The 24,306-nt window shown below is 39.5% G+C and overlaps 1 pseudogene; it reads right to left on the bottom strand.

Moving 5' to 3' along the window:
- Positions 1–1,182: 1,182 nt before the first annotated feature.
- On the bottom strand, positions 1,183–23,789 carry LOC131894626 (zinc finger protein 431-like; annotated as a pseudogene).
- Between the last annotated feature and the right edge of the window lie 517 nt (positions 23,790–24,306).

Genomic DNA, 24,306 nt, shown 5'->3' with positions numbered 1-24,306 from the left:
TCTGCAAATGGACTCTCCACATTGTTTCTTAGTTTCATTATTAATACAGTACTCTTAATGTAAGCAAAGATAACAAAAGGTTTTGTTGAAACCAGTGATAGAGTCCCAACAGATCATATTAGGAAAAGTTCCATAATTCAAGATATGCTTTCTTTTTAGATTTTTTTTTTTTGAGACAGGCTATCTCTACATAGCTACAGCTGTCCTGGAACTCACTATGTGGACCAAGGTGGCCTCAAACTCAAGAGATATTGGCCTGCCACTGTCTCTCAAGTGCCAGGATTACAGGTTTGCAATTCTAAGCCCAGCTGTTTTTTAAAATGATTTATCTTTGAATTAGAGAAAGAATAAAATAAGATTTACAAAGAAGCCATCATTGATTTGATGAACAGTGATACTTCTTGAAATTCTATAGTTTTAAACCCTTTTTAAAAAGATTTATCAACTATGTATACAGTGTTCTGCCTGCATGTATGCCTGTAGGCCAGAAGAGGGCACCAGATCTCATTAAGGATTGTTGTGAGCCACCAAGTGGTTGCTGGGAATTGAACTCAGAACTTCTGGAAGAGCAGCCAGTGCTCCTAATCACTGAGCCATCTCTCCAGCTCCCAATAATTTAAACTGGCAAATCATTTCATATGTTCTCAATAATTGGGTTATTTTCTTTGCTTTGTTAATTTCAGCTACTTAAGAAATGTTGAACTGTGTGTATATATATACCTGTGCCATGGTGTGCATGTGACAGTGAGAGGACAACTTACAGGTGTCAATTACCTACTTTCCCTATGTGAGTTATCTACTTCCCCCATGTGAGTTCTAGAGATGAAACCTTGGGAGTCAAGTTTGGCTGAAAGTGACCTCATTAGCCCTTATTTAGGTTTAAAAATTATTTATGTATGTGCTGGTATGGGAGTGTGTATTTGCCACAGCCTAAGTGTAGAAATAAGAGAAAAACTTGTAGAGATAATATGGGTCTCCTAGAGATCAGACTTAGCAGCAACTAATTTTACCCACTGAGAAAATTATCTGGCATTCATTTGTGATTCTGAGAAAATGTTATAAGCAAGTATTTAGTCCTCAGAATAAACTAACACATTCCAGGGAAGGAGGAAGGGAGGGAAGGAGGAGAGAAGGAGGGAGGGAGAGAGGGAGGGAGGGATAAGAGAAAAAGACAATATATCATTTTCATTTGCACATACGATTTATTATTCAAATTGTCCTGTTTTTATCCATCCTGAGATGGCAATGTTTACAATCTGAAAAGACAATATTTTATTGATGCAATGTTTCAACTAATTTTATTTGTGAATCAGTGAGAAGGCTTGGTGGAAAATGTCTGTGGTGTGCAGGGCTGGTACCTGACCTTGATAGATCCATATATATATATGGTGAAAAGTAGACTCCACAAAGTTGTCTTTAGTCTCCACATATTTGTCATGGCCTAAAAAGCAATAATTACAATACAAACACACACCACATTTTTTGGAAAATAAATGCCATTGCTGTTATGTTATCTGGCATCTTTAGATATTTCACCTAGAAGGCAGTACTTCAAGATGAAGTGCCAAATTGGCAACTAATGGGGACATGAAGACATATTAAATATCAAATAATATATCCATATCCATATCAAATCAAGCTATGCTGTGAGATATACAGTAAATTGCTGATTATCATACTTTATTACATCTCAGCCAGAGAGATAAAAATGCTGCATTAGATACACACGAGGTATTTTTTTCTTATATTCTCTTCTATTAGGCATTTTAACATAACATTGTTAAAATGTGTAGACAAAACAGCAAACATTGGGGGTATATCTTTTATCCTTGGACTTGTGTTCAAGAGGCTGACACATGAGAATCAAGAGTTGAACTGTATCCCTGACTAATTACAGATATCCAAGCCAGGCCAGATAACAAAAAGAACATCTCAAGGGAATTTGTGAATATATGAAACACAAAACCAGGAACAACAACCCAATACACTTCCACAGATACCCTTAATTGAAAAGTATGACCACACACTGCCTGATGCTTAAATAAACAATGGATCACTTAGATGATGGGCATCACATTCTATACAATGCAGCAGAAAAATATGTATCAACCAAGTGAAAGTGCAAAAAGATAAACAATAGCCACAGAAGGAATACAAGGACCATAAAATAAACTTCACTAAATGGATTTGCCACACATACAGCAAATTCTATACCTACTCCAAGTATTTCAAAATACAAACCCAACCACAGATGTTGACCTTCACCATTACACTTGCATGAACATGATAAATAATTTACTTCTTTCAGGATATAATGAAAAAGAGATGAAACAACATTTTTCCTTGAAACTGAAGACAACTTTGATGTTTAAAGTCTTTACCAAATTGTTTACATGAATAGGATTTTTCTCTTATATGAGTTCTTTTCTATTTTCTAACATCAAGTTGATATATAAAGTCTTTAGAACATTTACAGGGTGAGAGACATGGCCAAGCAGTTAAGACAAATTCATCCCCAGGACCAAGGTCAGGTTTTTGACAATTTCCTGAAATTCCTGCTACAAGATTACAGGGTTGGGGCTGGAGAGATGGCTCAATGGTTAAGAACATCTGGCTGCTCTTCTAGAAGTCCTAAGTTCAATTCCCAGCAACCACATGGTGGCTCACAACCATCTGTAATGGGATCTGGCACCCTCTTCTGGTCTTCAGGCATACATGCAGACAGAAGTGTATACATAATAAAATTAAATCTTAAAAAAAAAAGATTACAGGGTCTAATCTTGGGAACCAGCATAAACATATACATACCCACAAAGGCACATTAATATCACAAATTTAAAATGAAAACAAATCATTAAAAAGTTTTTACTCATGAATATTCTTCTCATGTAAGCATTCATTACTGTAACACAGGTGTTGAGGCATCTGAAGGCTTACAGAGTTTTTCTTCATCATGAATTAGTTCATGTAACAGAAAGCAAGCATGTACACTTGAAGTCAGAGAAATTAATCCTTCTCAGTTGGTGGTATCATTTGGGAAGATTTAGGAAATGCTGTCCTGTTGGAAGAAATATGTCACTGGGGGTGGGTGGGTCTGAGAATTTACATCTGTACACCATTTTCAGATCCCACTCTCTGCTTCATGCTGCAGGTTGATGATGTGAGTTCTTAGCTTTCTGCTTTACCTACCACATCTGACAATTGTTGCCATGTCATTTTCATAGTGATCCTGTAATATTCTGCAACCAAGGGCCAAATTAAACTCTTCTGTAAGTGGACTCAGACATTATGTTTTATCACAGTAACAGAAAAGGCACTAATACACATCCATAAAGTTTTACACCTGGATAAACTATTTCACATAATTGAAGAGAGATGTGAAATCTAAAAGGGTTACCTCTTCATATTAATTCATAGGGACATCATAATACTTGAACAGATTGTTGACACATCAGATCTTTTCTCCAGAATAATCTTGAGTAACTAAATATAAGTGTGTTGGCTAAATATCTTATCAAATCCTTCATAGTCAGATTCCCTTCTGTACTAGTTTTTTTTCAGGTCCTCAAAGATTACTGTAATATGCAAAAGCTTGAACAGACCAATTACACACTAAAAGTTTTATTTGTGTATAAAGACTATCATGAAGTGCAGTTTACCACACTGATAACATTTATAAGGTTTCTCTGCAATGTGATTTTTTCTCATGAATTCTAAGATTACTGCTACATGTAAAGGCTTTATCACATTGATGACATTTGTAGGGTTTCTCTCCAGTATGTGTTCTGTTATGTAGTTGCAGATGACTTTGACGTGCAAAGGCTTTACCACATTGATTACATTTATAGGGTTTTTCTCCAGTATGTGTTCTTTTATGTAATCGGAGACTACTGTTAAATGTAAAGGCTTTACCACATTGATTACATTCATAGGGTCTCTCTCCAGTATGGGTTCTTTTATGTAGTCGGAGAGTACCATGACATGCAAAGGCTTTACCACATTGATTACATTCATAGGGTCTCTCTCCAGAATGTTTTCCTTCATGTACTCTGAGACTACTATGATGTGCAAAAGCTTTACCACACTGATTACATTCATACGGTTTCTCTCCAGTATGTGTTCCTTTATGCATTCGGAGACCACTGTAACATGCAAAAGCTTCAGCACATTGATCACATTCATAGGGTTTCTCTCCAGTATGTGTTCTTTTATGTATTTGGAGACTACTATTTTGTGAAAAGGCTTTCCCACATTGATCACATTCATAGGGTCTCTCTCCAGTATGTATTCTTTTATGTATTTGGAGACTACTATTTTGTGAAAAGGCTTTCCCACATTGATCACATTCATAGGGTTTCTCTCCAGTATGTGTTCTTTTATGTACTTGAAGATGAGTGGGATCTGCAAAATCTTTGCCACATTGATTACATTTGTAGGGTTTCTCTCCAGTATGTGTTCTTTTATGTTTCTGAAGATTACTCTGACGTACAAAGGCTTTATCACATTGATTGCATTTGTAAGGTTTCTCTCCAGTATGTGTTCTTTTATGTACTCGGAGACTACTGTGATGTGCAAAAGCTTTACTACATTGATTACATTCATAGGGTTTCACTCCAGTATATGTTCTTCGGAGACTACTGTGGCGTACAAAGTTTTCACCATATTGAAGACTTTCATAGGGTTGCTGTCCAGCATGAATTCTTTCTTGCCTTTGAAGATGTCTGTGATATGCAAAGTCTTTACTATACTGAGTATACTCAGAGGTTTTCTCTCCAGTATGACTACTTTCATACCTGCAAAGATAATTGGCAAATGTAAAAAGCTTTACCACATTCATTACACTGATGAATCTTTATATCTGTATGAATTAATTTTACAATTTGGTCTAACTGTAAAGAGGAATCAGATCTTAAGGTTTACACTCATGGTGTTCCTATTCATTAAGGATTGTTTTGCATTTTTGAAAGTGCCTGTGATGGTAAGAGCCTTTATTATATGGCTCACATTTACAGCATCTTTTTTCTAAATGAGATTTTTCAAATATTGAAAGAGAACTGGAGGAACTCTGAGATTTACTACAATTTTGCATTTGCAAATTTTCCTATACTGTGAGTCATACTACATTTGCAAAGTGAATTTCTCTGGTATGAGTTTGTTGATGTATTCCCAATGAAGTTGTAAAACCAATTAATTGTAAACTTGTATCACATTCTACAAGTCTACTCAAAGTGGGGACTACTATATATCTTCCTATTATTGAGAGACAGAAATAAGTTGATTCTTTCCATATCCCTATGCTTACATGGCTTATATCCAGAGTGACATATGATATACCTAGTAAAGCAAGAATAACAAATAAAAGGTTTCCATATTGCATTCATACAGATTGACTTTCTGTTCTTCACAGACATGTGATATAGGGATTAAAGTTTCTCCACAATAACCTTCTTGATTCTCATAAACTGTCTCTCTCACTAAACTTAGGAGTTATGAGTATATGAGCTATACTAGTTTTAGTATGGACTCTTTGCTTATTAAAAGGTTTTGGACAAATACTTAACACCTATTCAACATGCATACCTTTTGTAATATCTGAGTGGTATGAAACTAAATGGATTGGCAGTTATACAGCATAGCTCTCATAGGGCTATGATTCAAATGATGTTATCAGTTAAGGCACTGTTTCCTTTCTTCTTTCTTAGAAGAGTGCCTTGTAAACACATATTAGCTACCTCACATTGAGGATATTTTTTTTTGAGGATTTAGTAATCATCAATACAATTTAAGCTGTGCTTATTTATACTGTTGCTTTTCCTTAAAACTTCTAGGACACATTAAAATTTCTCCATAGGAACACTTGTATCACCTTGCACATAAAAATTACCTTCGATGTCTTCTGGAACTTTGACAATGTTCTTCAATAATATGGTCTTCCCAATTGTAGCCTAAAATATAATACCAGAAAATGTATGATATATTATTAGAAATTGTGCAATATTTAAGTTACTGTGTTCAGTAAACCTTAAAACCATGCCTGATTTATCCATCTCATTCTTCCTCTTTCTCAACCAAAATTACAGAAGATTATCAATAACCAAGAATGAGTTGTCTCCTTATTTTAAAACACAAAGGAATATTCAGTCTTACCTATAGTAGTGAGGTTCCTGTAGGTCTCCAGCATCACATCTCTGTAGAGATTCTTCTGGGAAGAATCCAGCAAAGCCCACTCTTCCTCAGTGAAGTCAATATGCACATCACCATAGGTCACTGCATTCTAAAATATCCCATACATGTGTACAACAGAAAGTGTGATAGTGACAACATTGTAAATGTACACTTCCTTGACAATATACTTATATAAAATTCTGGTGCTCCCCACATTTATTCCATGATATAGAAGTTCTATGTAATCACCAAGTTATTTTAGAAAAAAACTGAATAATGAGGTTCCTCTATCATTTCTGCACTTTGACTAGAATATAGCCTTGGAAGAGAAATGCAAATAAACAGACATAAGAAGAGAGACGAGCAAACAGATCAATGGTATTGAGTACATTTTAGAGAAATTTATGAAAACTTACTAGCTAGAAAAAAAGATGGGTAAGCTGGCTGTTGAGGCTCATGACTTTAATCTCAGCTCTCAGGAGGCAGAGGCATGTAAATGTAATTGAATTGGATGCCAGCCTGGCATATACAGTGAGTTCCAGGAGAGCCAGAGTTACGTATTAGTAAGACCTCATCTTCCTAATAAAAATCAATAAAACAAACAAAAATGTAGAAGAACCCAGAGATATTTACTAAAGTTCCTATGAAGAGTTATGCATTTACTCTGGTTATGTATTCATCTTCCAGAAAACTGAAGAGCCTCAGTATAAACTGGAAAAATAATATTATTAAAAGGGAATGCATGTTTAAACAGTTACAAATGGACAAATGAAAACATTAACAATGTAAATGTTGATCATAAACAACACAGGGCAGGAGAGTGGGCTCAGCAGTTAAGAGTGGTTGCTGGTCTTGCAGATAGGCGAGCTCAATTGACAGTACTTACATGGGGCTCACAAAAATCCATTATTCCATGTTCAGGTGTTCTGAGGCCATCTTCTGACTACTCTGGGGACCAGCCATACATGTGGTGCATACCCCTCCATACAGGCAAAAGACTCATATTTGTTCAAAATAATTCAAAACAAACACAATACGTAGAAAGAATGTAACACACTTGCAATCCAGTGACTCAGCAGGCTCAGGCAGTATACTGCCATCCTGGGAAACATAATGATACCCTCTGCCAAATTTCAAAATTCAAGATATGGATGAAGCTCAGCACAACAGCATATGTTTGACATGTATAAAAACCTGCATTCCAGGCCCAGCAGTCACTAATATAAAAACAAAATGAAACAAAACCCTAGGCATACTGGCCCACCTTTAATCCTAGCATGTAGGATCCAGAATCAATGGGATCTCTGAGTTGAGGCCAGCCATCTTGGTCTACAGAGCTATTTTCAGGACAGCCAGGGCTACACAGAGAAACCTTGTCCACAAAAACAAAAACAACAAGATTAAAAAAAAAATCAGGTTAGCAAAATGGCTTGGCATTGAATATAAATTGCTTCAGGCCGGGCGGTGGTGGCGCATGCCTTTAATCCCAGCACTCGGGAGGCAGAGCCAGGCGGATCTCTGTGAGTTCGAGGCCAGCCTGGGCTACCAAGTGAGTTCCAGGAAAGGCGCAAAGCTACACAGAGAAACCCTGTCTCAAAAAAAAAAATTAAAAAAAAATAAATTGCTTCAGGTGTATCTTATGTGATTTAGTGATATCATCTATAATGGTGGTGAAATCATGACAGCAGGACACAAAGAAGAGGAAATTGGTTAAGGCTATAAATACTCAAATCCCATCCTCAATGAGGAATTTCATCCAGAAAGGCTCCTCCTATTAAAGGCTCCACAAGCACCCCAAAGAAAGTCACCAAGGAGAGACAAGTGTTCAAATACTTTATCCTATCTGGTACCTTTTTCATTCAATCAACTAGATTTTGACCTAGGTCACTATAGGCTTATGGTCATCCCATGATGAACATGCATTTAGTCTAACTTCAATGTCCATAGTCTTCAACAGCTCTTACACTGTTCAAATGCCCAAAGTCTCTTTTGACACTCAAGACAATTGCCTGACTGTGAAGTCTTGTGAAATCAGAAAAACACGTTATATCTTTCCAATGCACAATGGCACAGAATACTCATTCCCATTCCAAAAAGGGGATAGGGGACATGGTGAGAGAAGATTGGACCAAGGCAACAGTGAAACTAGCAGGGCAAACACAAAATCCAGCAGCTCTGTCTGAGACACATGGGGCTTCAGTTTCAAAGGGTTTTGAAGTCACATTTTCTCTGCAACTTCTCATACATCTCTCTCTTTGGTTACTTCCACTCCCTATGTACAGCTCTACATGGCAGATATCTCACACCTTAGGTATCTCAACATCTTGTGTCTGAAAAGGCAACCCAGGCTTCATCCTCACAGCATCATGAAATGAACTGTCACAGTCTCCTCACTGGGGCTCTGACTCTGCAAAATATAGATTCCTGCATCAAGGCTGAACTGAAACCACAGACTTAGAATCCATGACCTGAATTTTTGATTATTTTTTTCCAGAACCAGCACAAGTTTGGATTGGGATGGACCCTGCTGAGCTTGGACCACAGTTTGCATCAGGTTTTATATGAAACTTCTTTCTGGGACTAGGAATCACTTTGCCTATTCCTTCCATTAATTGAAGGCCTAACAGGATGGAGTCTTACTCTCAGGACACCTTGCTAAGCTTCCACTGTAGAGAAGTGTCTTGAGTTCTTTATTATCCTAAGTGAGGCAACCCAGAACCACATAGACAAACATATGTACTCATTTACAAGTGGATATAAGCTGTTAAGTAAAGAATAATCGTAGTACAATCCACAGACCCAGAAAGGCTAAGTAACAAGGATGGCTGTGGGGTTATTGGGGGTGAATGCATGCATTTACCTAGGAAGAGAAGATAGATTTTGTGGGTAGACTGAGGAAGGAACACAGGAAGGATCAGGTAAGGAACAGACAGAGGGAAAGAATACAGGGAGAGATAAGTTGAATAGGGGAGGTTTTAGAGGGTGATGTGAAAACCTAGTGCAGTGGAAACTTCCTGGAAGCTATGAGGGTGACCCTAGTGAGGATTCTAAGTAATCAAAAATACAGAGCCTGAACTTGAACTTGCCATCTTCTGTAACCACATAAGTCTCTAATTGGTGGGACTAGGACACCAATCCAGCCACAAACTACTTGACTCACACTTGTCCTGTCTGCAAGATATGCTGGAGCAATGGTGGCTCACAGTTTGTGTAGTGGCCAACCAATGACTGGTTTAACTTAAGGCCCAAGCCAAAAAAGGGAGCCCGTGTCCAACACTGCCTAGATGAACAGGAACCAGAAGTTGGATGGCTCAGAGGACTAGGGTAGAACCATAAGCAACTGACCAAAAGGAAAAAAAGTCAATGAAATGATGCCTAATTATATTCTGCTGTAATCATATACCAGTACCTAGCCCAATTGTTATCAGAGGTGCTTCCTCCTGCAGCTGATGGGAGAGATGCAGAACATTAATGTCAACTAAACATTAATTAGAGCTCTGGGAACCATGCAGAAGAAGCAGGGAGGGAGAGAGGTCAAGGACACAAGGAGAACACAGCCCACAGAATCAACTAAGCAGGTATCATAGTGACTCACAGAGACTGAAGCAGCAATCATGGAGCCTGCATGGGTCTGTGCCAAGTCCTCTGCCTACATGCTGTGGTTGTTCACCTTGGTGTGTTTGTGGAACTCCTAACAGTAGGAGTGGGGGTGTGTCTGACTCATTTGCCTGCTCTTGGACCCTTTTCCTCTTACTGGGTTGCCTAATCCAGCCTTCATATGAGTGTTTGTGCCTAGTCTTATTGCATCTTGTTATGATATGTTCAGTTCATATCCCTGGGAGGCCTGCTCTTTTTTGAAGGGAATGAGAGGAGCAGTATAACTTGGGGAGTCAGAAGGAGGGGTGACTGGGAAGAGTGAAAGTAGGGGAGGCTGTAGTCAGGATGTATTATATGAGAGAATAAATAAAAAAAGAAAAACAACAAAAAAGAAATGAAAAAGCAATTATTCAAATTTCAATGACCATCATAGTTTGTAACAGCCCAACATGTTCAAATGTCCCAAGTATCTTCTGACACTCAAGACAATCTTTTGACTGTGACATCTTGTAAAATCAAGAAACAAATTAAATCTTTGCAAAATACAATGACACAGCATACATTCCCATTCAGAAAGAGAGGAATGTGGCTGTGTCCCAGCCTCCAACTCATAAAGACATCCCATGCTCAAGTGCAGACCACACAAGCTAGAAGAACAGGGAGACAAACCCAAGTAAAGACTCCCTGCTGGACTAGAGTCCACACCAGCCACCAGAAATCCAGGTAGGCTGCCCACCCATGAACCTCCTTCACTATTAAAGTCCAACACTATCCCCAATCCCACTTCACTCCTTGTTGCTGTGTCCTAGCTCCGAACTAGGGTGGAAATGGCCTGTCCTAACAAAGAACACACCAGCTACCAGAAGTCCATGTAGCCCACCTGCCCACAGACCTCCCCCAATCTCACAGTGCCCCTCTACTTACACTTCCCTCTTTGCCTCTTCTCAGACCACACTTGGACCAAGATTCCCTGCTGGAACAGAGGCCATACCTGCTACCAGATTTCCAGTCCCCAACGTGGGTGGGAAGGAAACCTCAGTACCATAGCTCATATAGACCAGAAGACCAGAAAGCAAATACAGACCTAGGTACAAAACACCCATCCGACAAAAACAAACTCAGTCACCTAGATCTATAATTACCCCAAACCTATATACCTAGACGCCAGCTTAAGAACACAATCAACAACAGTCAGGGCAGTATGTCACCACCAGAGCTCAGTTATTCTACTACGGCAAGCTCTGAATATTCCAACAAAGATGAAGAACAATAAAAGGCCTTAAAACAAACTTTTAGATGATAGAGGTCCTTAGAAGTGACTAAATCCCTTAAAGAAAGCAAGGAGCTCTAGAACCTACGCCCTAGAACACAACCAGTCCCTGGGAACACCCACCCATTTCTGCCCCAGTTTCCGGCCAGCAGGAAAGACTTCTGTGGGCAGGCTTCCCACCAACCCCCCCCCCCATTGAACCCAGCAATTCATAAGACAGATGCCCTACCCCAATACCCATTCCTCTGCAATACCTGTGGCTTCCTAAGACACAGAATCTGCCAGCTTTGACTGGATCAAGAGCCCTGATAAGACCAAGAGTGGCTCCATAAGCCACAGAATCAGCTAGCTTGGATTGGACCAAGAGCAGCTCCCTGACATACTAAATCTGCCAGCTCCATTAGATCAAGAGCTAAGATTGGAATGAGAGGGGTTCCCTGAGACCCAGACACAGAAAGCATAAATTGGACCAAAAGCATCTTGCTCAGACAAAGGCACCTCTTGCACCTCTTGGAAGAAGAGATAGGTAGATGCCAATGCAAAAATATATACAACAACGTAAAGAAAAGTAGGGCATCACCAGAACCTAGCCCTTCTAAAACAGCAAGACCTGAACATCACAATGTAGAAGAAGCAGAAGAAAGCAACCTTAAAAATAACTTCATGAAGATGCTAGAGGCCTTTAAAGAGGAAATGAAAAATTCCCTTAAATAAATCAGGGACAAGACAAATAAAAAATTGGAAGAAATCAATAAATCCTTTAAAGAAAGCCAAGAAAACCATGAAAAAAAACAATTAAACAAGTAAAGAAAACAGTTCAAGACCTGAAAAGTGAAATAGAAACAATGAAGAAGACACAAACAGAGGGAATGCTGGAAATAGAAAATCTGAGTAAATGAACAGGAACTACAGATGCAAGCATAACCAACAGAATACAAGAGATGGAAGAGACAATCTCTGATATAGAGGATACAATAGAGAAATAGATTCATCAGTCAAAGAAAACACCAAAGCCAAAAAAGTCATAACACAAAACATCCAGGAAATCTAGGACACCATGAAAATGCCAAACCTAAGAATAATAGGGATAGAAGAAAGAGAAGAATACCAACTCAAAGGCACAGAAAATATATTCAACAAAATCATAGAAAAAAACTTTCCCAACTTAAAGAAGGAAATGCCTATGAAGATATAAGAAGCTTGTAGAACACCAAATAGACTAGACTCCCCCAAAGTCCCCTCCTCACATAATAGTTAAAGCACTAAACATACAGAATGAAGAAAGAATATTAAGAGCAGCAAAGGAAAAAGGCCAAGTGACATATAAAGGCAGACCCATCAAAATAACACCTGACTTCTCAATGGGGACTTAGAAAGCCAGAAGGTGCTGGACAGATGTAATGCAGACACTAAGAGACAATGGATGTAAGCCTAGACTAATATAACCAGCAAAATTTTCAATCACCATAGACGGAGTGAACAAGACATTCCAGGACAAAACCAGATTTAAAGAATACCTATCCACAAATCCAGCCCTACAGAAAGCACTAGAAGGAAATTTCCAACCTAAGGAAGTCAGATATACCCACGAAAACACAGGCAATAGGTAACCCCACAACAGTAAATCCCAAAGAGGGGAAACACACACATACTACCACCAAAAGACAACAGGAATTAACAATCACTGGTCATTAATATCCCTTAATATCAAAGGACTTAATTCACCTATAAAAAGACACAGGCTAACAGAATGGATATAAAATCAGGATTCATCTTTCTGCTGCATACAAGGAACACACCTCATCTTCAAAGACAGACAGTACCTCAGAGTAAAAGGCTGGGGAAAGACTTTCCAATGAAAAGGACTTAAGAAGCAAACTGGTGTAGCTATCCTAATATCTAACAAAAATAGACTTCAAACTAAAATCATTTAAAAGAGATCAGGAAGGACATTGCATATTCATCACAGGAAAGATCCACCAAGATGAAGTTTCAGTTCTGAACATTAATGCCCCAAATACAAGGGCACACACATTTGTAAAAGAAACATTACTAAAGCTTAAGTCATACATCAATTAAATCCCCATACACTAGTAGTGGGAGACTTCAACACCCCACTCTCACCACTGGACAGATCTACCAGACTGAAACTTAACAGAGAAATAAGGGAACCAACAGATGTTATGACTCAAATGGACTTAATAGACATCTACAGAACATTCCACCCTAAAAAGAATATACCTTCTTCTCAGCACCCCATGGAACCTTCTCTAAAATCAACCACATGCTTGGCAACAAAGCAAATCTCAACAGATACAAAACAATTGGAATAACCTCCTGTATCTTATCAGATCACCATGGCTTAAAGTTAGATTTCAACAACAACAACAACAACAAAAATTACAGAAAGCCTACAATATTATGGAAACTGAATAATGATCAACTGAATCACCAATGGGTCAAAGAAGAAATAAGAAAGAAAGACTTCCTAGAACACAATGAAAATGAATGCACTACATACCCAAACTTATGGAACACTATGAAGGCAGTGCTAACAGGAAAATTCATAGCACTAAATGCACACATAAAGAAGTTGGGGAAATCTCATACTGGTGACTTAACAGCAAACTTAAATTCTGTAGAACAAAAAGAAGCAAAGTCACTAAGGAGGAATAGATACCAGGAAATAATCAAATTGAGAGCTAAAATCAATAAAATAGAAACAAAGAGAACAATACAAAGAATAAATGAAACAAAGTGAGAAAATCAACAAGACAGACAAGCCCTTATCCAAACTAACCAAAAGGCAGAGAGAGTGTATCTAAATTAACAAAATCAGAAATGAAAAGGGAGACATAACAACAGACAACAAGGAAATCCAGAGAATCATCAAGCCATACTTCAAAAACCTGTACTCCACAAAACTGGAAAATCTAAAAGAAATGGACAATTTTCTAGATAGGTACCACACACCACAGTTAAATCAAGACCAGATAAACAATTTAAATAGACCAATAATGCCTAAGGAAATAGAATCAGTTATTAAAAGTCTCCCAACCAAAAAAAAGCCCAGGAACAGATGGTTTCAATGCAGGATTCTACCAGATTTTCAAAGAAGAGATAATACCAATACTCTTCAAATTGTTCCACACAAAAGAAACAGAAGGAACATTACTAAACTTTTTATGAGGCTACAGTTATTCTATTTCCAAACCACCAAGATGCAACAAAGAAAGAGAATTATAGATGAATCTCCCTCATGAACATTGATGCAAAAGTACTCAATAAAATATTGGCAAACAGACTCCAAGAACACATCAAAAAATTATCGCCGGGCGGTGGTGGTGCACGCCTTTAATCCCAGCACTCGGGAGGCAGAGCCAGGTGGATCTCTGTGAGTTCGAGGCCAGCCTGGACTACCAAGTGAGTCCCAGGAAAGGCGCAAAGCTACACAGAGAAACCCTGTCTCGAAAAACAAAAAAAAAAAAAAAAAATTATCCACTATGATCAAGTTGGCTTCATCCCAGAGATGCAGGAATGGTTCAACATAGAAAAATCTGTCAATGTAATATACCATATAAATAAAATGAAAGAAAAAAACCACATGATCATCTCATTAGATGCTGAAAAAGCCTTTGATAAAATCCAACACCCCTTCATGATAAAGGTCTTGGAGAGATCAGGAATACAAAGAACATACCGAAACATAATAATTTACACGCAATTTACAGCAAGCCAACAGCCAATATCAAATTAAATGGAGAGAAACTCAAAGTGATTCCATTAAAATAAGGAACAAGGTTGTCTGCTCTCCCCATATTTATTCAATATAGTACTTGAAGTTCTAGCTAGAGCAATAAGACGACAAAAGGAGATCAAGGGGATACAAATTGAAAAGGAAGAAGTCAAACTTTCATTATTTGCAGCTGATATGATAGGCTATACAAGTGACCCCAAAAATTCCACTAGGGAACTCCTAAAGCTGAGAAACACCTTCAGTAATGTGGCAGGATACAAGATTAACTCAAAAAAATTAGTAGCCCTCCTATTTACAAATGACAAATGGGTTGAGAAAGAAATCAGAGAAACATCACTCTTTACAATAGACACAAATAATATAAAATACCTTGAGGTAACTCTAACTAAGCAAGTGAAAGACCTGTATGACAAGAACTTGAAGTCTCTGAAGAAAGAAATTGAAGAAGATAGCAGAAAATGGAAAGATCTCCCATGGTCATGGATAGTAAAAATGGCAATCTTACCAAAAGCAATCTACAGATTCAATGCAATCCCCATCAAAATACCAACACAATTCTTCACAGACCTGGAAAGAACAATAGTCAACTTCATTTGGAAAAACAAAAAACCCAGGATAGCTAAAAGAATCCTGCACAATAAAGCAACCTCTGGAGGCATCATGATCCCTGACCTCAAGCTCTATTATAGAGCCACAGTAATAAAAACAGCTTGGTATTGACATAAAAACCAACATGTGGACCAATGGAATCAAATTGAAGATCCTGACATCAAGCCACACACCTATGAACACCTGATTTTTGACAAAGAAGCCAAAACTGTACAATGGAAAAAAGAAAGCATCTTCAACAAATGGTGCTGGCATAACTGGATGTCAACATGCAGAAGATTGCAAATAGATCCATATCTATCACCACGCACAAAACTCAAGCCCAAGTGGATTAAAGACCTCAATATAAAACCACTTACACTGAACCTGATAGAAGAGAAAGTTGGAAGTAGTTTTGAATGCATTGGCACAGGAGATCACTTCCTAAATATAATACCAGTAGCTCAGGCACTAGAGAGCAACAACTAACAAATGGGATCTCCTGAAACTGAGATGCCTCTGTAATACAAAGGACACAGTAAATAAGACAAAACAGCAACCTACAGAATGGGAAAAGATCTTCACCAACCCCACATCTGACAGAGGGCTGATCTCCAAAATATATAAAGAACTCAAGAAACTGAACATCAGAATAACAAACAATCCCATTAAAAAATGGACTACAGAGCTAAAAAGAGAAAACCCAACAGAAGAATCTCAAATGGCTGAAAGACATTTAAGGAATTGCTCAACATCCTTAGGGAAATGCAAATCAAAATGACTCAGATACCATCTTACACCTGTCAGAATGGCTAAGATCAAAAACACTGAAGACAGCTTATGTTGGAGAGGATGCGGAGCAAGGGAAACAATCCTGCACTGTTGGTGGGAGTGAAAACTTACACAGTCTCTTTGGAAATCAGTAAGGCAGTTTCTCAGAATATTGGGAATCAATCTTCCTCAAGACCCAGCTATACTACTTTAGGAATGCTTAATCGTACCATAAGGACATATGCTCAACTATGTTCATAGCAGCATTATTTGTAATAGATAGAACCTGGAAACAACCTAGATGCCCCTCAAAAAAAAAAAAACTGAAGAATGGATAAAGAAAATGTAGTACATAGCCGGGCGGTTATGTTCCAGGAAAGGCACAAAGCTACACAGAGAAACCCTGTCTCGAAAAACCAAAAAAAAAAAAAAAAAAAAAAAAAAAAGAAAAAAAATGTAGTACATATGCACAATGGAGTAGTACTCAGCAGAGAAAAACAATGACATCATTAGGTCTGCAGGCAAATGGATGGAATTAAAGCAACATTTATAGCTCAATCTCCTCCTATTTCTCAGGGATCATTAAGAAAGATGTAGCAGGAAGAGCATAAAAGGCAGAGGTGAACTCTGTTCCCCCAGATCCAATTCCCTGTGGCTCATACCTAGTGCTGCAACAGATCACCAGCTGAAGCCACCCTTTCCCCGGCCCACATTTCCTGTGGATCCCACATCTTTGCCATTCTTACCAAAAGAGGGTATATACACATTGGTCATAGAGCAGAGATGGATGGCTCTGGAGACTCACCAGACGTCTTGATACTTTATATTCATAACTTGGTTTGTCGTAATATTAACATACAAAAATCTGAGAAACAACACTGGAAGCTAATTGTGAAGCTTACTGGACTCTTAGTTGCTCTTTTCATTAATAAAAGAAGAACTATCTAGCCCTTGGCCATGAACTGCATACTCTTAATTGACGCTGATCAGGTAAGGATGATGCTCTACTATGGTTGGCTTAGCTCAGAGTCCTACAGCTACAACCCTGGTATGCCCCCCTTAACAACTTTTGTATGAAAGTGATTGCAACTCCTCTTATTTCTGAATGTATTTTCAACTTGATACGTACCAAATCTGGAGAAAATATAAATTTGGGGAAATACATATATTCCAAAGGATCACAGCAATATCCTGTTATCTATATTATTTTGACCATTTTGCTTAAATAGTTGTATGTTTTAGTGCCTAAAATTTGTTTTCCTGCATTTATTTGTCTATTAGTAATTAGGATATTTACTGTATGCTTTCTCTTTTTATTATTTTTTTATTTTTTGGTTTTTTGAGATAGGGTTTCTTTGTGTAGCTTTGCACCTTTCCTGGAACTCACTCTGTAGCCAAGGCTGGCCTCAAACTCACAGAGATCCACCTGCCTCTGTCTCCTGAGTGCTGGGATTAAAGGCGTGTGCCACCACTGCCCAGCTTGCTTTCTCTTTTTAATGTTGTGCCCTGAATTTGCAAATTGCTGTGAAATTGCTAATAATTTTTATATGTGGCCCTTATAAGCACTGTGTATGCCTCAAGGGGATGTAATGTAATGAGCATAGTTTAAAAAAAAAAAGGCCTCTTAGATATAAAAAATTAGCTTAGTCAGGAACTCAACTACACCCAAGTCTGTACCTAATAACCAGAAATCAGTGATAACTCATTCCAGATAATCAGACACAGTCCTAGAACCTCATGACACCCACTGGACAGTCTATAAGTAGATACCAAGAGCAATGCTCTGCTCTGTACATTTGTTCAGCCCTGTGGCCAAAGCATCCTTAGAGAAATAGGTTTAGGGACCATAGTTAGGAATTTAGAGTGTGAACCTTGTGTGATGACCACCAGCATAATAAAATATAACTTTTGCTATACTAACTATGCATATCTACCTTCTTACTCATGAACGTTAAGATCATTTTCCTATGATGGATGATTAGATATAAGTCTGCATCAGAGTGAGGAAAGGAAAACTTTTCCAAACCAAATGCAAGATAACAGACTTTTAATTAAACACTGAATGACTTGTATTATATACCTAAAGCAACTTGTTCTGTTCTAATTGCTTTATAAGTCACAGGAACTTTTGAAAACTAATTTATCCCCATTTTTATGAGTGTGTGTGAAGAAAGAATGTCTTCCATGTGTGTACAGGTGACACACCAGAAAAGAGGGTATCAGATAACCTGGACCTGGAGTAGCAGGTAGTTATACGCCTCCCAATTTGGGTGCTGGGATCTGAACTCAGGTTATCCCTAAGAGGAATATGTGCTGAGTGACCTACCAAGCTCCGTAATACTTTTTATTCAATACACTAAAAGTCTTTCACAGATTAACAACAACAAAACCTAAATAAATAAAGTAAATTAATGATCCCTGGGAACATGATGTATCAACATTAAGAGGTTGTATATGGTCAATTTGCACCATAAATTGAATACAATCCAAAGACAATGCCCAATAATTTATAACAAAAGCTGATTCCAAAGCTACATGCAAGTGGAAACACTCAGAATGCTCAATGGGATTATGAAAAAATAGTACAGAGATTGACACAATGTGACTTTTTTTTTTTTCTTTTTTTTTGGTTTTTCAAGCCAGGGTTTCTCTGTGTAGCTTTGTGCCTTTCTTGGAACTCGCTTGGAGACCAGGCTGGCCTTGAACTCACAGAGATCCACCTGCCTCTGCCTCCCGAGTGCTAGGATTAAAGGCGTGCGCCACCACCGCCCGCACAATGTGACTTTTATATTTACTGCAAAGCTACAATAATCAAGAATGTGTACAATATTTGTGAAAGAATAAAGAGGATGGAGAGAATAAGCCAAGATCAAAAGTAGGAAAATACAATCAACTTTTCATAAAAAGACCAAAGGAAAGTCAGCCAGGATAACTATGATCTTGACCAATGTTACCCAGCTACCTATGATTCTACATGTATATAAATTAAAGAAGCATGGACTTCACAACTCATACAAAATTAACTCAAAGTGACTCAAACTTTTATGTTTCTTACTCTCCAGCTACTGATATTTCTTCCAGAGAGGCTCCATGCTCTAGAGCCCTTTCTGCAAATGTAGGTGATCTCCTCTAGAGCCTACTAGGGCTCTACAGCCCTTCTTGCCCACTGTGGTTTTAGGCAAACTCAGCCCTATCACAAAACAATGTAGAAGAATAATTTAATGTTTGCTTCCTGCCACATGAATTATGACAAGATGTGGAATCTTCTCTATCTACCTGCCCAATACCATGCAAAATTGAGATACCTCTGGAGGTATTCCAGAAACTTGTTTGTCCTCTAAAACTGAACTTCGCTGAATTCCACCATGGTGGCTGGTAGTAGCAGAAAGTTAAAAGCATTCTAATTATGTATTGCTGAAGGATGACCTTCATCACCTCTTTCCACCATTTTCTAAACCATCTGTAACAATTATAAAAAACCTCGCTGGGCGGTGGTGGCGCATGCCTTTAATTCCAGCACTCGGGAGGCAGAGCCAGGCGGATCTCTGGGAGTTCGAGGCCAGCCTGGGCTACCAAGTGAGTTCCAGGAAAGGCGCAAAGCTACACGGAGAAACCCTGTCTCGAAAAACAAAAACAAAGCAAACAAAAACAATTATAAGAAACCTGAAAGTGGAATGTAATGTTCAGAACTTTTAGAAACCAGGCCTTCATTTTTCCAATCTGTCTTTCCCCTGCACACCAAAAGCAATTTCTTTGTGTGCACACTGGATAGTAATATTACAAGCAGCATACCCTCTCATACCCAGGGCTGCAGAGCCTCCCCCTCCTCAGAGAATGCACACTCAGGGAGGCTCAGAGGACAAGGGCCACTACCCAGGTCACCACAGGGACCAATGGAACCTCATTCTGGCTCTTGGTATAGCCTAGTCCCAGCAGCTCAGATCCCGATAGCTCATCCAACCTGCTCTTCCTAGTCTGGGGACAGTGGCTCCCACACTCACTATGGCATGGCTGTGGTCTTCCTTACAACTCCCTACAACAGAACCAGAGGAGAAACCTGAAAAGAACCTGTAAGCTACCTCCAACTGGTACTCCTGACTGCTAAGCCTTCCAGAGTTCCTCATTAGCTAAGACCACCCAGCTGGGCCTTGGAACACTAGAGGTTACCCTATTAGATGAGCAGAATTCAAATGGCTCAGACAGCACAGGCCTTCCCAGCTCTGCCCTTCCACCCTATGGTCAGACACTGCCCTCATCTGGGAAATTTGTAGTTTAGTAGAATCTTCCATTCTCCCAGAGGACTTTCTGTTCCTCTTCCAAGGCACAAGGTCCTTTCTGTGCACATTCCATTATACACTCAATGTCCTGTGCAGCCAACCCTCTGCTTCAAAGCTCAGAGGTTCTGCAGACAAACACGGGTTACATGCAAACAGTAACTGTTGTTAAAGCAAAAAGAGGCCATGGATTAGAAAATAATGAAGGGTCAATGGGAAGGTTTGGAGGCAGGAAAGAGAAATTAGAAACGAAGTAACTATAATCACACAAAATTATGTTCAAAAGTTGAAAGAGGCTTTATGGTCATGTGCTCCAGAGATTACTACTAGAGCACCCCAAGCACTACTCATGCCCTGTCTCTCAGTATATCTTCAACCTGGAAAACACAGTCATGTTAGTCAGGGCCACACCGTTTTATCCAGTTCTTCCATTTTGGTTGAACTAGTGTAACTGAAGTAATTTGGTTTCATGAAAGTTCAGTTCGTTATTCAGATTCTTGATTGCCTGGTGTGTGGATGGAAGAAATGGCCAGTCAGGACATTGATCAATCATCTATAATTGATTACCTCACTGCTCATTGCTAATGTCAACTACTGTCAAAGCAGGAAAGCTTTTATCCCCTTCTTCCCTATCCCTATCTGTGCTTTGACGATGCCTACTTTACCGGTCCGTGAATGTAATTCTTACACAGGTTCCATGTCATTTTCAAATCTGCAATATAATCTAGAGAAGTTGGAAGACACTCACCCCCTGGTCTATTTTTCCTTTTCACAAACCAATCAAGGCACAGACTGGAAGGAGTTGCTAGACTGTCTTTCCAGCACTGGGCAGCGAGGCAGGAATAAACGCTCAAAGTAATTCTGAATTACAGAGTGTGAGGCAAGCCTGAGAAACAGCAGACATTGATCTAAACCAGTGGTTCTCAACCTTCCTAATGCTCTGGTCCTTTAATACAGTTTCTCATGTTGTAGAACCCCCTCAATAAAATTATTTTCAATGCTACCTTATAACTATAATTTTGCTACTGTTATGAATTGTAATATAAATATCTGTGTTTTCCAATGATCTTAGGCCACTCTTCTCCTATGATAGGGTCATTTGATCCCTCAAAGGAAGCCCCAACCTCCCCAAGATGAGAACCACTGCTCTAAACTGATATAAATAAATAAATATATAATACTTAAGAAAAAATGGAAGCCGGGCGGTGGTGGCGCACGCCTTTAATCCCAGCACTCGGGAGGCAGAGCCAGGCGGATCTCTGTGAGTTCGAGGCCAGCCTGGGCTACCAAGTGAGTCCCAGGAAAGGCGCAAAGCTACACAGAGAAACCCTGTCTCGAAAAACCAAAAAAAAAAAAAAAAAGAAAAAATGGAATGGAATTCTTAATGACTAAGAACATTGGAAAATAGAAACAAATAGAGATTATAGCAGTAATGCATTTAAAGGAAATGAAATTTAACTAATAATTAATAATCCTTTAAAATGATAAAGATAATTGGAAGGATACTTAGGTATAATGACTTTGAAACAGAGTAGGCACTTCCCTGGTAGAGAGAATGCCATTAATAAAACACTGTATGACTTTGTCCATGTAAAATGTTAGCTGCTGGGTGCTGTAAGCTGACACGGATTTATAGACAATGGCCTGTGTCTCAAACCTCTGAGCTGACTTAACTGTGTCAACTAGAACTGCACATATCTGCATAGGAGAGTTCCCTAACTCTGAATACTGAATACTCAGTAATTCAAGTCACCCTCCCTAAATTGTACACTCACCAATTCTGTCTGTCTTCATTCACATGGAAGGAATTAATACATGCTGGGGAATGTCACAAAAAGTCACTCACCTTGCCCTATCAGGTCCTTCTTTAAAATGGAGACCCCTACAGCTCACTGCCTTAAACTTCAGTCTGTGATCTAGCTGTTGTCTAGTCTGTTTCCCCTGCAGTGTGCACAGTACACTGTTCCTCCTCTTCTGTTCTGAAGGGAGAAGCCAAGCTCCACACACAAATCCTTTCCCTCTTCTGCAATGGACATCCCACTATGTGACTCTAACTGGTAATGTTGGAACTCTGTGGTACTACAGACCTGTAATCCAAGGATTTAGGGTGGTTAGTCAGGAGGATAGCAAGGGCAATGCCCTGTGAGGCTACAGATGGGATTCAAGTTAACCTTAATCAACACTGGAGGCCTTGACTGAAAACCACTTTTCAAAAAGTCTGGAGAGCTGGGCAATGGTGGCTCATACCTTTAATCCAAGCACTTGGGAGGCAGAGGTAGGTGGAACTCAGTGAGTTCAAGGCCACCCTGGTCTACAAAGTGAGTTCAAGGACAGCCAGCAGTGTTACATAGAGAAACCCAGTCTGGAAAAACCAAAAAAAAAAAAGCTGGATGTGCAGCTGTTCTAGAATTAATATACCTTTATGGCACACCAGGACTTAATGTTGCACGTGACCCTTCAATAACCCATTGAGAAGCATGTTAGAGGCCTGTTTTGGATGGGGGATGGGCTTTTTGGCGGGCTGTAAATCAGGGTTGTCTCCTTTATTATGGGAATGTAGCTTACTGGCTGCTTAATCCGGATGAACAAACATTTACATTTTACCATACTAATCTCTAACAGGTATGGTTAGCATCCTACTTTTCTTTGGGATATTGCCTAAATTCTACTTTGTGTGACAATGTCTCCTAAGAATTGAGAAATCCTTATGTCATCAATTCTGTTACCATCAATTCTACTCTTATACATCAGTTTAGCAGTGGAGTGTTACTGTACTCAGGAGATACAGTTTACAAGCTCCACAAAATTAACTCCAGATGGATCCTACACACAAATGTTAAATGTCATGCGTGCAGAACTTCTGGAAAATATTAGCGAGACCAGGGCTCAGAGAGTTTGGCAAATCTGCCTGACAATACAGGCACTACAGTAGGCGCCAGCATTCCACTGTGACCTCAACAAGAAGAATATTTCTAAGCACCAATGCCCTGCACAGATGCAGCCCGTGGCGTGAAGGTATTCAGACGCTGCCGCCCAGCCCAGGGAGTTGCAAGGATCAGGCAGGACCACAGAGGGACCACACAGGGCACATTGGGCCAGGCAGAAATAAAACGAATTCTGTTCTGGCCGCGGGCTTCTACCCAGCCGGGAGAAGACCCACCACACCAGCTGCCGCGGACAGCCGGCAGCTCCTCCCAATCTGGGGACAGCCGCCCCTCGCTCACTATGGCCGGCCACTCCTCCCCATCCGGGGGCCACTCACTCACCATGGCAAGGCTGCTTAGATCGCCAGCGCTCTCCCCATAAAAGAGTACACAGCGCAGCACGAGCGCAAACTTCCGACTCTCAGCAGAGAAGCTCAGCCAGAAGCCTGGCAACCGGAAGAACCCTCCCATGTTACTAGCGGGTCTGCTGGAGGCTCTGATAGGCTAGTGAGGCCTGAGTGGCAGGACTGAATGAGCCGGAAGGGACTTAGCACAGTGATTCCCAACCCTGGCTTTCACCATAAGCACAGATTGGCTGGAGATTTGCACCAAACTGAACAGCAAGTCTCTTGTTAATATATACCAATAGGTACAGTTTTAAAAGGAAGTATGCAAATTCAGAAAAAGGCTAATCGGACAATGTCACACAAGAGGAGCACAGGGTATCTCATAAACATTATGAACAAAGTCCACAGTGGCATTGGGGCTGATAAACACAGCTGCATGTGTGGAAAGAATTGGGGTCTCAGGACCTGTGAGGCAGCACCTTCCCATAGGCCCTGGCCCCAGACATTTACCAGCTCTTTCAAGTATATTCTAGGTTTTAGGGAAGGAGCTCTATTTATTTCTCTATACATCAGGGTCGTACAGAAAGCTCCCAAGGCCTAGGCAGATTGCCAA

Source organism: Peromyscus eremicus, chromosome 17, assembly GCF_949786415.1.
Source record: "Peromyscus eremicus chromosome 17, PerEre_H2_v1, whole genome shotgun sequence".
Classification (NCBI taxonomy): Eukaryota; Metazoa; Chordata; class Mammalia; order Rodentia; family Cricetidae; genus Peromyscus; species Peromyscus eremicus.
Note: the sequence above shows the minus strand (reverse complement) of the source record. Positions and strands in the feature narration are given on the sequence as shown.